Consider the following 15,124-nt stretch of genomic DNA (forward strand, 5'->3'; position numbering starts at 1 on the left):
TAGCATGGTATGAAGACAGTCCATTATCTACACTAGGTGTCTGCGCTGATTTTGTTCATTTACAGTCAATCCAAAGAATGTGGCAACGTTCAGGTACACTGGACGCATTCCTCAGTCAATGACAATTAGGCACTAATACACAGTTTTATAGCATTGTATTGGCAGTGTTCCTTTTTTCCTCTATTTCATTTAAGTATATAATTTGTTACTCAGTTAAAGGCAGTTTGTCTCTTTTATACTTTAACTAATTGGGGTAGCCACATAATTGGGACAAATTGTACTGGTTCTGATGTGTCTCAATTAACCGGTATCCTCTGTATTAAAATAATAATTCTCCAAAGAGGCAAAACTGCATGTTATGTCAGATATGTAAATCCAATTATAATGAATGACTATGCAGTCTCTGTCCTCACTAGACTTCAAACTGTGATTTAATAATTGATAGACATATAATCATCACTTTATAAGTGCAACATTTTTGAAGTTATTCATGGTGTAGTTCACCAAATCAGAGGGTTCTCAGTTCAAGGCACTTTACAAAAACTTAAAGACGAAAAATCAACTGCCACACTGGGCTGCGTTCCTACATCAAAACAGAGACTATACTTCCGAGTATTCATAGTACTTGCTATAAAATACTTTGAAACATCTTGAAGTACAAAATAACCTTCTAATAGGACAATTGTGTGCATAACAATTTTTGTACATACTTGGCAAATCAAATTACTTTGCTCTTGATAAGAGGAGGAATGCAGAGATATGCAAAGTACATACCATGGTGTACTTCAATCTGTTAAAACTTGCCTAGCTCCGCACAAGCTAACTAACATTTACGTCACACCTTTTTGTAGAAGGCAATGCTGGGTGTCAGTAGCGGGCGAGTATATTATGTTTAAAAATATAATATTTTAAAAAATATATATTATGTTTAAAAACAACACTGAAATAATGTTGGACTTCTAAAAGCAATACACCAATCTTTAATTTAATTATAACATTTTACAGATAACCCTTATTCAATTTTATACATTGTCTTTCAAGAGACACAGAACAATGGGCTCCCAAAATGAAAACTGAACAAAAGGAAATTTGCTTTACCTTTCTATAATCAGCTGGTTCACATTTATGCAGCATTTTTGTAAAAGACAGGTATGCAGTTCTGAAACAGCATAAAAACAATGTCCATTATTGCCATCTCATCTGTTTTTAAGTTCTTCTCCTGTGAAATGTGACAGAATCGTATGAGACCATTCTGGACAATAAGTCCTTATTCCTTGTACCACTGAACTGGTGGTACAACTAGCCACTTATCAATGTTTGACTCCTACAGTACTTCCAAATCCAAAGAATGCAAACCCCAAGCAAACTATTTTCCTGCATAGATAACTGGGATTCAAGCATATAAATTCCCACTGGGAGATGGAGGAGACTGCAGATGCTATAGACAATAGACAATAGGTGCAGAAGTAGACCATTCGGCCCCTCGAGTCTGCACCACCATTCTGAGATCATGGCTGATCATTCACTATCAATACCCAGTCCCTGCCTTGTCCCCATATCCCTTGATTCCCCTATCCATCAGATATCTATCTAGCTCCTTCTTGAAAGCATCCAGAGAATTGGCCTCCACCGTCTTCCAAGGTAGTGCATTCCACACCTGCACAACTCTCTGGGAGAAGAAGCTCTTCCTCAACTCTGTTTTAAATAACTGACCTCTTATTCTCAATCCATGCCCTCTGGTACTGGACTCTCCCAACATCTGGAACATATTTCCTGCCTCAATCCTATCAAATCCTTTAATTATCTTAAACGTTTCAATCAGATCCCCTCTCAATCTCCTCAATTCCAGCGTGTACGAGCCCAATCTCTCCCATCTCTCTGCGTAAGACAGCCCTGCCATCCCAGGAATCAACCTAGTGAATCTACGCTGCACTTTCTCAACTGCCAGAATGTCCTTCCTTAAACCTGGAGACCAAACTGTACACAATATTCCAGGTGTGGTCTCACCAGGGCTCTGTATAAATGCAAAAGTACATCCTTGCTCTTGTATTCAATTCCCCTTGTAATAAAGGCCAACATTTCATTTGCCCTCTTCACTGCCTGTTGCACTTGCTCATTCACCTTCATTGACTGGTGAACTAGGACTCCTAGGTCTCTTTGCATTTCTCCCTTACCTAACTCGACACCGTTCAGACAATACTCTGCCCTCTTGTTCCTGCTTCCAAAGTGGATAACTTCACATTTATTCACATTGAATGACATCTGCCAAGTATCTGCCCACTCACCCAGCCTATCCAAGTCTCCCTGTATTCTCCTAACGTCCTCTTCGCATGTCACACTGCCACCCAGTTTAGTATCGTCAGCAAACTTGCTGATATAGTTTTCAATGCCCTCATCTAAATCATTGACATAAATCGTAAAGAGCTGTGGTCCCAATACAGAGCCCTGTGGTACCCCACTAGTCACCTCCAGCCAGTCCGAGAAACACCCATTCACTGCTACCCTTTGCTTTCTATCTGCCAACCAGTTTTCTATCCATGTTGAATCTGTATTGAGAAATACTGCTAGAAAAATTCAGCAATGGGTGTAAGAGGAATAGACGTTATTTCAGGTTCTGACGCTGGATCAGGACTAAGAGTTCAGAGGAAATACAGCCAGCAAGAAAGAGGGGAAAGACAGGGGCTGACAGGTAGGAGGATAAAAGGCAGATGGGGCAAAGAAGACAGAAAAGGAGATGCAAAGGGAGAAGAAATTCCAGTAGATAGGTGCTAGGGGCAATGAGCAGATGGGTGAGAATGTGAAGAAAGGGAGAGAGAGCCTAGGTAGAGTTGTAGAACGGAAAGAAACACAGAGGGGAGTGAGTTACCTGTAATTCAATGTTCATCCCATTGAGATAAAGGCAACATAATGGTAGGAACATTTGGGAATACGAGGTGCGGTTCTGGTTTGCAATCGGCTTCACTGTAACAGAAGTGAAGACAGATTCAGTCAGGTCAGAATGGAAACGGGGATCTGCAGTGGCATGCAAATGGAATTTCAAGATGACCAATGCACAGAGCTCTGTAAAACTGCCATATGGTCCATGTTTGCACCTCACTAGGGAAAAAAATGGGAGAAGCTCCTTCTCCCTTATTAGGGAGAGAGAGAGAGCGAGCCTGTGGTATATTGAATGCCGGGTAAAACGTGAAGTCTTTGGGGTAAAGTGAAGTCTGTGTCTTTGTTATTGCTTTGTTCATGCTTGAGTGCTCAGTGATGGGTGCTGATGCTTTTTTTTGCTAGTGGGGGGGGGGGAGATCGTTATTTGCTGCCGTTTACCTGCGAGAGGGAGGGGAGCTGGGGGGGCACTTTGGGGTTCTTACATTTAACTGTCGTTCATTCTTTGGGGCACTTCTCTGTTTTCATGGACGTTTGTAAAGAAAAAGCATTTCATGATGTATATTGTATACACTTCTCTGAAATTAAATTGGATCTTTGAACCTTTGAAATATAGAGGCCACAGAAACCATCAAATGCAGTATGTAGGGTTTGGAGAAGACCAACAAGAAACCGGAAAGGTTGTTTCCTGCCTTGAACGTAGTAAGGGAGGTTTAGGGGCAAGTGTTGCACCTTTTATGGTTACAGGGGAAAGTGCCAAAGGAAGGGATGAGTGGCCCGGGGAGTCACGCAGAGGGAGTGGTCTCAGAAGAAAGCATAAAAGGAGCTGGGGAGGGGAGCCCAGGGTGAGGATTGGAAAGCAAAAGTGATGTGAATGACCAGACTCATTTGGCTCTTCAGCACCACCTCGCTTACTTCCACCTATCACGCATCAAACCCCATTTCATCCCCTTCTTGTGCCTCTATACTGGCCATCATTCGCCTAAACTCTCAGGTTTAGTACTGTGTCACTACCTGAAACACAGACAAAATGCTGGAGGAACCCAGCAGGCCAGGCAGCATCTATGGAAACGAGTACAGTCGACGTTTCAGGCAGGAACCCTTTGATCCTTTTGCTTGCCCAGACTCTCCTTGAACTTGCGCTTCGCCAGCAGTTTGATTTTTAAATTTCAAATAATTGGATTCACTAAGTTCTGGTAGGACCTTGTACAACCTCATGACATTAATTCTTATTGCATATATAGTGCTAAATGGGACAGACATATCGTCAAATTAATCATTTAAGTTCAACCTGATGAACACCGCTACAGAACAAAGCAATTAACAATCTGCCAGAGAAACTCAGCTAGTCAAGCAGCATCCATGGGGAGAAAAGAAATGTCATCTTTTATAACTCCAAAAACTAACTGAAAGAAAAACATGGGAGCCCGGAAGAACATGAATGTTTTGTTTTTACTTCAGTGAGGTGCACAAATGTGACATGGCGGCGAGATGACATATGCCATTCACGTACTTTTATATATAACCCATAATGAACAATGGAAGCAACGAAGAATGCTTAATCATACAATATATTTACAATATTATTTAAATATTACTGAAACATTAAATCTTCCCTTAGCTATATACTCCAACTCAATACTGAATGCAACTCAGTGGTGCAAGAAAGGGTTTGTGAACTTTTTATAAATACCTGACTTTCTGCATTAATTACTCAAAATGTGGTCTGATCTTCATCAAATTCACAAATACAATCTGCCTAAACTAATAACACAAAAACAAATGTACTTTTCATGTTTTTATTGAACATGCTGTTTAATCATCCATAGTCCAGACTGGAGAAAGCATGTAAAGCCTTGTATTTAATAACTGGTAGAACCTTCTTTCGCAGCAATAATCTCTGCCAACATCAGTTCCTACAGCCATTGATCAGGCCTGCACAAAGGTGAGAGGGTATTTTAGACCATTTCTCCGTACAAAACTATTTCAGTTCATCCGTATTTCTGGGATACTTTGCATGAACTGTGCTCTTCAGGTCATGCCACAGCATCTCAAATGGGTAGAGGTGTGGACACTGACATTACAAAACACAAATTGTCATCTTTTTAAACCATTCTGTTATTGACTTACTTGTGTGATTCAGATCATTCCCTTGTTGCATTATCCAACTTCTATTAAGCTTCAGCTGACAGACTGCTATCCTGACATTCTCCTGTAAAAAGTCTGACATAATTTTGAATTTATTGTTCCCTCAATGATTGCAAGCTGTCCAAGCCCTGAGGCAGCAAGGCAGCCCCAAACCGTGATGCTCCTTCTCCTGAAGTTTTGGTGTTGCTGTGCAGTGCCTTTTTTCCTCCAAACATAGCAGTGTGAATTTCTGCCAAGAAGTTCACTTTTGTTCAAATGTCCACAGAACATTGTGGAACATCCGGGTGGTCTTTTGCAAACTTAAGACAGGCACCAAAGTTTTTCTGGAGAGCAGTGGTTTCTTCTGTGTGTCCTTCAATAAACATCGTTCTTGTGCAGTGGCTTTCCTTTAGCGGACACGCGAACAGAGACTTTAGCAAGTTCAAGATTTCTGCAGGTCTTTTGCTGTTACTCCTGGGTTCCTTTTCACCTCCTTCGGTATTCATTGATTGGAACACCTGACTCCAAATAGCTTTTGTAGAAGCCATTACCCCAGAGGTTCACATACTTTTTTGAACCTGGACTGTGATTGCTTAAATGGTGTACTCAGTATTGAGAGGAAGTAAAATTGTTCTTGTGTTATTAGTTTAGGCAGATTATTGTGACTTAGATGAAGATTGGACCACATTTTATGAATAATTAATGCAGAAAACCAGGTAATCGCAAAGGGTTCACAAACCTTTTCAAGCAACTGTACATAATAATATACTACTATTGTGGTTATTATTCAATTATGGAGTTATTGAGTATGCCTGCAAGAAAGTGAATCTTAGTGTTGTATATGGTGATATAGATGTATTTTGATAATAAATTTACTTTGTACTTTTGAACTTTTGAGTTAAATGCAGAAGACTAATATTTGATTATAGAAATATTGGGAATGTTTCAGCAGAGGGCGCTGTATTGAAGTCTAAATGAAGAGAATGAGGAGACATGATGGACTGCATGTGCTGGAACCTGGAGTATCACATAATCTGCTGGAGGGGCTCAGCAGGACAGGCAGCATCTTTGGAGATGAATCTAATGGTAGAGAATAAAGGGAAAGAGGGAGGAAGGTGTGAGTAATGGGCAAGTCACGAGGGTGAGGGAAGGAAAGAAAAAGGGTAAAGGGGCCACGGAAATAAGGGAAAACAAAAATTGGGATGACCAGATGGGAGTGGTTACAAGAAATTAGAGAAATCAACCCTTTCATTCTGGCTTCTGCCCTCTTTCTTTCCAGCGCTAAAGGGTCTTGGCCTGAAATGTCAACTGCTTATGTCCCTCCAAAGTACATCTATATCACTATATACAACCCTGAGATTCACTTTCTTGCAGGCATACTTGATAAATCTATAATTGAAAAATAACCACAATAGAATCAATGAAAGACTGCACCAAGTGGGCATTCAACCAGAATGCAAAAGGCAACAAACTGTGCAAATACAAAACTAAATAAATAGTGGATCTTCAACCAAAGGAAATAATCTCACTTGCCCCATCACTGAAATGTTCCCACAACCCATGGACTCACTTTCAAGGATTCCTCATCTCATGTTGTCCATATTTATTTTAAAGAGCTTGATGACTGAAGGATAATAACTGTTCCTGAATCTGGTAGTGTGAGCCCTGAGGCTCCTGTACCTTCTTCCTGATGGCAGCAGAATGAAGGGTGGTGGGGTCCCCAATGATAGATGCCGCTTTCCTGTGACAACACGCCATGCTGATGTGCTCAGTGGTGGGGAGGGCTTTATTCGTGATGGACTAAATCCACATTGACCAATTATTTGAAACTAAAACCCAGTAATATAAACAACTGAAAATTTGTACATATACTGCACCATCCACATGCAAATTAAAGCAAATGTTCTTTAATCCAAAAGGTGTTTAAAATGATTAACGAAAATAAATATTCATATTATCAGCCTATTTCATTTGCAGTATATTTGTAATATAAGTAACAAGACAGTGAATTTGCACTGAATAAGTTCCAACAAATAGCATTGATAAATGTTGTCACCAATTAGGGGAATTAACTTTCCCTTCAAAGAACATGGATCTTTTCAATCTACCCAAGACATGTGAGAGTCTCAGTTTAATATTTCCCCTGCAAGACAGAATCTCCAATAGTACCGTACTCCCTCTGTACAAACATTTCGAGCTCAATTTTTTGTAACAAGATTTTCTGACAGGGAAGCTGGAGTGCCACAGCTAGCTTTCTGAGAAAGAAGAGCATGTTGACAGTATGAATTCCATCAGTAAGTCAGGGGACTGCAGACTTCCAGAAATTGTTACCCAAAAAACCCCTATGATTTTCTTTGCACACAATCAAAGCCCAAGAATGAGAATCATTAATACACATTCTGCGATTTAATCTCCTTCAATCCCACTTGTCCTGCTTGGGGCCCCAATGTTAGCACCATTAAGAGCTTGCAATCCCAGCAGCTCTGCGTGCAAAAATACAATCCAACCACAGCACGTCTTTGAAAATGCCCAATCCAACTTCATTTTGCCTGCTCTTATTATGAGTCCTCCATTTCATACCTCATAGCCAGTTAAACAGTAAATATTTTTCTCTTCCATGTCTGAAATTAGGCAATACAGACAGTCCCCGGGTTACGTACGAGTTCCATTCCTGAGTCCGTCTTTAAGTCGAATTTGTACGTACGTCGGAACAAGCACATCCGGTATTATTTAGCGTCAGCAATTCAAACATTTCTCTTAGTATATGGTATACCTTTCTATGCATATAAACATTTAAGAAACGTATGTATTCCTATAATTAAACCACTGTGTTGCTTAGTAATAATTGTAGCTTTCATCAGGGCAAGGCCTTTCACATGCTCCGTTATTCTCATTTTATCCTTTAAAATTGTTCCAATTGTTGACTGACTGTTTCACCTCTTTCCAAACACTTTATTATTTCCACCTTATTTTCAATCGCGATCGCTTCCCGTCAATGGAACAGAAACACTGCGGGTGGCGGGTCCCAAGCTCCACCAGATCCCGAGGTCCGCTGGATCCCAAGGACCACCGCACTGAATTCGCAGGTCCGAAAGTCCAATCGCATTGAGACAGGTTAAATGGGACAAATGGGGGCTGCGCTGGGTTTGGGTATTTGATCCTCCACAATATTCGTATGAGAATTTAAACTGGAGGTGGCAATGTTTTTTTTTTATGAGGTCGAGTTACAAGCTCGACATCTGGCACGGATGGTATGGGAGTCACTGGATCGTCATCAACCCGGCACGGGAACGGTCTCTCACTGGATCGAATTTGAGAACCTCCATTCTCCAGCCCGGCGCTGATCTCACTGCGCCAACACCAATGAGAACCGGGGGGGGGGGGGGGGGGGGGGGTCAGGGTGAATCTTACTAAGAAAAATTTAAGCCAAATACAAAGTAAAACACTCAACACAGTGTCAACTGTAATGACTTAAAATGGTGGATAGCATCGCGATCTGACTTAAAATGGCGAACAGTGTTCTCCTTCCTTGGTTCGTAAATACGGGTTGTCAGTAAGTCAGACATTCGCAACTCGGGGACTACTTGTATGCACCATTTCTGATATCTCTGAACATGGGTTGGAATCATATTTTTTTAAATTTCATGTACTACATTTTTCTTTTTTGTGCATAATTATTTACTTGCCCCACCATTGAAATGCTCCCACAACCAATGGACTCACTTTCGAGGACTCTTCAGCTCATGTTCTTGATATTTATTGCTTTTTTTTATATAATTGTTTCTTCTTTTTGCATTTGCAGTTTATTAACTTCTGCAATCTGGTTAAATGCCTAAGTTGGGCAGTCTTTTGTTGATTCTGTTATAGTTATTATTCTATAAATTTGCTGAGTGTGCCCACAAGAAAATGAATCTCAGGGCTGTATATGGTGATATATATTTGTACTTTGAAAATGGCGCTGTTAAACAACGCCTCTATGGGCAATATTCTCCCAGATGGACCACGAAACTGTTTCGTTCACTTCTTTACGTCTGCTTTTACTTTCAATGTGGTTCTGGTACTGTTGGAGCTTGTGATTTACAGTTTGATGGTGTGTTTTCAGGCAAACCATCAATTGAGCAACCGCCATCAAACTCTGCTGTCTCCGAGAAAGTTCGGGAAGGCAAGCGGCCTCGAGACCAAGGAGCTCAGAAACCATCACTGACACCATTTCTCGCTGATTAAAGCGCCGAGGAAGATCGAAAACATTGAGGTGAATGTGGAAGGGGAGCAAGTGTTGAGCGCCATCCACCAGCCTCTCGCTCGCTGCTTCCGGAGGAAGACATCAGCACATGACGGTCTCCCTCGATGCTGTTGAAGGGTGTTACCCAAGTTCTGGGTCTAGGATTTGAGGATTGGACTATAGATCCTGGTTGCTCCTTATCTGTTGCTATTTTGAACCAAGACATACAGCAGATAATGAACACTGAGCTGAACTGAACATGTACTGTTTGACTGTGTTTTATATATTATATGTTTTTGCATGTTCTTTCTTGTTGCCATTTTCGCAATTTGTTTTTTGTGTTGGGGGGGGGGAGTTTGTTGTTTTTTCTTTGAATGGGTTCCATGGTTTTCTTTGTTTCGTAGCTGTCTGTGGAGAAGATGAATGTCAGGGATGTATACTTTGAATTCTTTAAACTTCCATCTAGTCAGGCTTGTCAAGTGATGACATGCACTCCAGTCGATTAATAATCTTTTATCATTCCAAAAATTTGCACTGGATCTGAATTTCCTTTGCTGTGATGGGACTACATTAAAATAACCTGCCAGGCTATTGTATGTAATTGCTGCTGTTCTGTTTTCTTTATGTTGACAGTTAACTTGAAGCTGTTTGACAGAAAATAGAGATGAAATCTCTGTGGCTTTCTCCGAAATGGCTTGAATCATCCAGTGATTGAGTGATATGCAGAGCTAATAAAAGACAAGTGTCACTTACAAAACACAGCTGAGAAATGTGCACTTGTATGTAGAAGGATTTTAAGAAATTAGTGTTGATTTGGAATGCTGGGGAGTATAGGGTGCTGTATTTAATTGCTGTGAAAATTCTATGCTCCATTTAAGCAATATACAGCATCAATATAATAATTTCTAAATTACAATAAGTATTGGCATCACACAGCAGATTAGATCAAATCTCATCTGCGAAAAATAATCTATGGGGAAGAATCTTCTTTTCTAGGTGGTATGCACTTACCCCAATTTATACATTAGTATTTAATGAAGCACTACAATCCACCAAAAATATAATTTGATGTTATAATAATTAAAAAATTACAGCAACAAAATCAAAAACTGCCCAAAGCATTATTGTCAAATAAAATCATTTCTCCTTAAGGCATCATGCTTCACAAATAAGTAAAATACAAGCTTCCTGTTTTAAGAAAGGAGAAGCTGAAATGAAAACAGCTTAATGCGATAACTGAGAAAGATATTTTGAATATTCAAATGCTATACACATCGCTTCTTGGAGTATTATCCTAGCACCAGTTCTGTCTCACTCACAGAAAGATCACCTTTAAAGAAAAAACCACTTGCTCGTAGACTACCAACTTTCCACAAACAAAAGTTGAAAGAGAATGGGTGGGCCCAGGAAAACTCCCTCTTGACTGTTTCATCCATCCTGCAGGATAGGACCTTAAACCCTGGTTCCTTTTGCTAATTTAAACAGGAATTACTGCAAGACAGGAATTTCCAACTCAACGGAATATCATCTTAAATTCCTAAACTGTTCTAGGCTGATCATGGTATGGGAGGGTCAGGGAAGCTGACTAACTGGCACTTCCTAAATGCATTAATATTAGAAATACGCAGATGCAAAATGTAAAACAAATTATGTACAACTGGAAAAAAGCGTGAATATTTAATAACACTTACTGTCTCCACTGTTCAGTTACAAGTTTCACAAGAGTTCTTCACAAGATGACCACTTACAAAGAAACTTAAAATACAACATACCACTAATCTGCAAGAAGAATTACAAAAATTAGATATCAAACCACTTCCTACTTTACTGAGCATTGCATCCGGTGACATTGTACTAAATATGGGAAATGTCAGCTGTTATCTACTTCTGAAGACTGGACTGGGTGATGGGAGTACAGTAGAGAGGAACAAGTGACATTGCAGCTGCCAAAGACATAAAAATGACAATTTTTTAAAATTTCCTGGCATGATTCATCTTGTAGTTATAAATATACTTATCCACAGCAACATCTTTTTCCTGTTCTGCATTAGCCCAAATGGTGTACATTTGCAAGAATGAGCACAAAGTATTTTAAGAGAATTATTAATGTACCAAAGGCTTTCATTTGATATTACTGATTTACCAAATTCTGTAAAATTATACCTTAGTTCACAATCCTAAAACAGAAATGTAAAGACATTATTCTCTTTATGTTGGCAATAAACTTAATGCAGCAATACACCATGCTTAACTTCACAATAGCTGGTTTCATTGCAACCACCTGTGTAAATTAAATATCCACAGATACATTGAAACAGGCTAGCATTTAGTGAAGAATCACTTAACTTTTGGACCAGCAGCATTCGGCACCTTAATCATTCAAGTGAAATTGTTTCTTCAAGTTACAAGAGATCAGCAAAATAATGAACAAGATCTTGTTTGGTTCAATTTTTTTGAAATCAGTTTTCTAAATAATATCCAAAACAGTTCAGTTTTGCAAATGGAAGAATGGTAATTTATCTGGCTTGTGTATTAAACCTACCCTTATGAGCACTAACCATATAAAGAGATTGGCGTTCAGACCATGCCATCTACAGATGGCATCTCTGGTCATATAATAGTGACTGAAACATCAAAGCTCACCTTGATGCAACTCCATGCATCTGACCCACAGTACAACCAACACTTTATGCCTGTGTGGAAGCTTTACAATAATAAAACTTAACTGATTTTTACAAGAGCTCAGAGCAAAAGCTGCCCCAATATGACCGTCTAGACCATGTACAACTCCACATTTCCTCAATGGTAGCAGTCATAAGGGAGAAGGGGCAAAAAAAACAAATAAACTGCCGGAGGAACTCAGCAGGTCGAGCAATAGTTGACTCACTGAGGCAGGGTTTTTTAATTCCATGAACCAATACCATTAAGCAAGGGGTTCATGGACCCCAGGACTAAGGGCTGATGACTTTCCCTTGCCTTCAATAGATGTTGATTGTCCCTCCAGCTGTTTGCTTTTTTCCAGATTTCAGCATCTGTAATATTTTCTGTCTCCTTACAGTGGTGGGGTATGTTGAAATAATCTTAATGAATATCATATTTCTTTGACATAACAGGTAGCATTCATCTCATTGAGTCTGAGGCTGCTCTCAGAAAACTTCACAAACAGGAGAAACACCAGTCCTGATGAAGGGTCTCAGCTCAAAACATTGACTGTTTATTCTTTTCCATAGATGCTGCCTCGCCTGCTGAATTCCTCCAGCATGTTGTGTGTGTTGCTCTGAAAACTTCCATCAGTTTCATTCTTCTAATTATATCCCTGTAAACCATCCCATGCATGCCCATTCATTCCCTCCAGTTTTCTAACCATCCTCCTACATCAGGGGTAACGTATTGACAGCCAATTAATATAACATTTTTTTAGGATATTGGAAGAAACCCGAACACCCAGACAAATCCATGTAACGACAGATTTGGAGTAACAATTATTTTGATCTTACACTTGCGCATAGGAAATAACAGAAAACAATCTTGATAAAGACGAAGATGCCATATAGTGTATTGCTACAATCAAGGAACTATGGACTTAGGCTCATAGGCAACTCTGTTTATCTACTGGATATGTCCTACCCATATCTAACTTCCCAAAAAGCATTACCTTACACTTAGCAAGATTAAATTCTACCTATAAAATTTGCATCTCATATAGATTCTGTTGTGGTCTGAGACAACATTTCTCCCCATCTAAACTTCCTACAATCATATACAAATCATTCACATACTGTATATAACAAAATCTAGGTTTCAGAACTTATCCCAATCAAAAGAGCATCCTTCCACACTACCCTCTGCCTCCCATAACCAAGGCAATATTGGATCCATTTGCAGTAAAATATTCATTTGTACATGCCCATCTCTAAAACAAAATATTAAATGTGACTAATCTAATTTTGTTAATGGATGCAGTCTTCAGATTGAATTTAAGAAATGTCCACATAATACAAATTGGATTCCCATAAGAGAGCTTTCATTATAACAAAGCAACAAGTTCAAACATGCGAAGGAAAGTAGTACTGGCAGATGACTGAAGCATCATCAGAAAAAGTCACAAAAAAAAATTGCTTTTAGAAGCATGAATGGTTATTCGTACTCTGCACCCAAAAGTTATAAGGTTGAAGAATATAAGCAGAAGTGTAGATGGCACATGTCATTTGAAGACCAGATTAGCTTAACACGAACAGTTAACCACCGCCAATGAACATGTCTAGAACTGAAAGTCAAATCATTATAGACTTAGAATTTCACTCTTTCAGGCTTTAACTGTTGAATAAAATGTTGAAGATCAAAAAGTCATTATTCCTCCTTTCTCCATTTATCTTGCTGCTTCAGGTTCACCCACTCTAATGTACACTCCTTCCAAGGCAAATATTTTTCACAATCTTTCAGTCTAATTGATTATAGTAAACGCAAAGTACACTGCAGATGCTGTGGTCAAAGCAACACGTACAACACACTGGAGGAACTCAGCAGGTCGGACAGCATCCGTGGAAACGAGCAGTCAACGTTTTGGGCCAAGACCCTTGGTCAGGACTGAAGAGAGGGCAAGGGCCCTATAAAGAAGGTGGGGGGTGGGTGGGAAGGAGAAGGCTGGTAGGTGCCAGGTGAAAAACCAGTAAGAGGAAAGATCCAGGGGTGAGAGAGGGGATAGGCTGGAAAGCACTAAGTGTAGTAGAAGAAAGCAGAATCATGAGAGAGGTGAAAGGCAGCTGGAAGAGGAGGCACAGTGAAACTGGAATGGGGGAAGGGAGAGGGAGGGAATTATCGGAAGTTGGAGAATTCAATGTTCATGCCAAGGAGCTGTAAACTACCCAGACGGTATATGAGGTGTTGCTCCTCCAACCTGAGTTTGGCCTCATCATGGCAGTAGAGGAGGCCATGTATGGACATATATGAATGGGAATGTGAAGCAGAGTTGAAGTGGGTGGCAACCGGGAGATCCTGTCTGTTGTGGTGGACGGAGCGGAGGTGCTCGATGAAGCGGTCCCCCAATCTGCGTCGGGTCACACCGATGTAGAGGCTGCCGCACCGGGAGCACTGGATGCAATAGATTACCCCAACAGACTCACAAGTGAAGTGTTGCCTCACCTGGAAGGACTGTTTGGAGCCCTGAATGGTGGTAAGAGAGAAGGTGTAGGGACAGATGTAGCACTTACATTTGCATGGATAAGCGCCAGGTGGGAGATCTGTGGGGAGGGATGTGTGGACCAGGGAGTCGCAGAGGAACGATCCCTGCAAAAAGCGGAGAGAGGTAGAGAGGGAAAGATTGACTGCTCACTTCCACGGATGCTGTCCGACCTGCTGAGTTCCTCCAGCGTGTTGTATGTGTTAGTTGATTATAGTCACTGGGCTCATTCTCGAGTCTCAAATATGCAATTATTTTGGTCAAACCATTACCAACTGTAACCTCAGTAATTTACCATACAAGGATTAGATGATCCTAGAATAAATAATTTTCCACTGACTATCCACAATCTGTAATAAACCTTGCAGCAACAAAGTAAACTCCGCATTAACATCATGGCCACAAGAGCTCTCCAACAATTCACTCCTGTAAACCTTGCAAGATGCTGCTATCCATGAAGAGCTAAACAAAAAAGGTGAACAACCTGCACCTACCAATGCACCAGGATGTGGAATATGTGCTGGCAAGTCTAGTTAAAATTCATGAACCTTTCAAGCATAGTAAGTGGCATAGAGACATCTATTGGCCTAAAGAGACAAGTGGTCAAGTAATGTGAAGGTTCAGGAGCTTGTGACATTTCCAATAAATACCTGGTTGACAAATCTCACCGGAATCACACAGATTCAACATCTGACTTTTCAAAACAAGAACTGATAGATTCC

At 40.2% G+C, this 15,124-nt stretch overlaps 1 protein-coding gene and 1 long non-coding RNA gene across 2 annotated transcripts in view; one reads left to right on the forward strand and one right to left on the reverse strand.

The window, feature by feature from the left end:
- LOC132391327 (uncharacterized) overlaps positions 1-10,251 on the forward strand; it is a 29,649-nt gene extending 19,398 nt beyond the window's left edge. Inside the window, exon 3 of the long non-coding RNA XR_009511174.1 lies at positions 9,104-10,251. This is a non-coding gene — a long non-coding RNA (uncharacterized LOC132391327). The remainder of the gene's footprint in view (positions 1-9,103) is intronic.
- Positions 1-15,124, reverse strand: part of LOC132391325 (LIM and senescent cell antigen-like-containing domain protein 1) — a 96,872-nt gene that overhangs the window by 58,353 nt on the left and 23,395 nt on the right. The window lies entirely within an intron of this gene.

The sequence above is a fragment of the Hypanus sabinus genome, chromosome 3, assembly GCF_030144855.1.
Source record: "Hypanus sabinus isolate sHypSab1 chromosome 3, sHypSab1.hap1, whole genome shotgun sequence".
Lineage (NCBI taxonomy): Eukaryota > Metazoa > Chordata > Chondrichthyes > Myliobatiformes > Dasyatidae > Hypanus > Hypanus sabinus.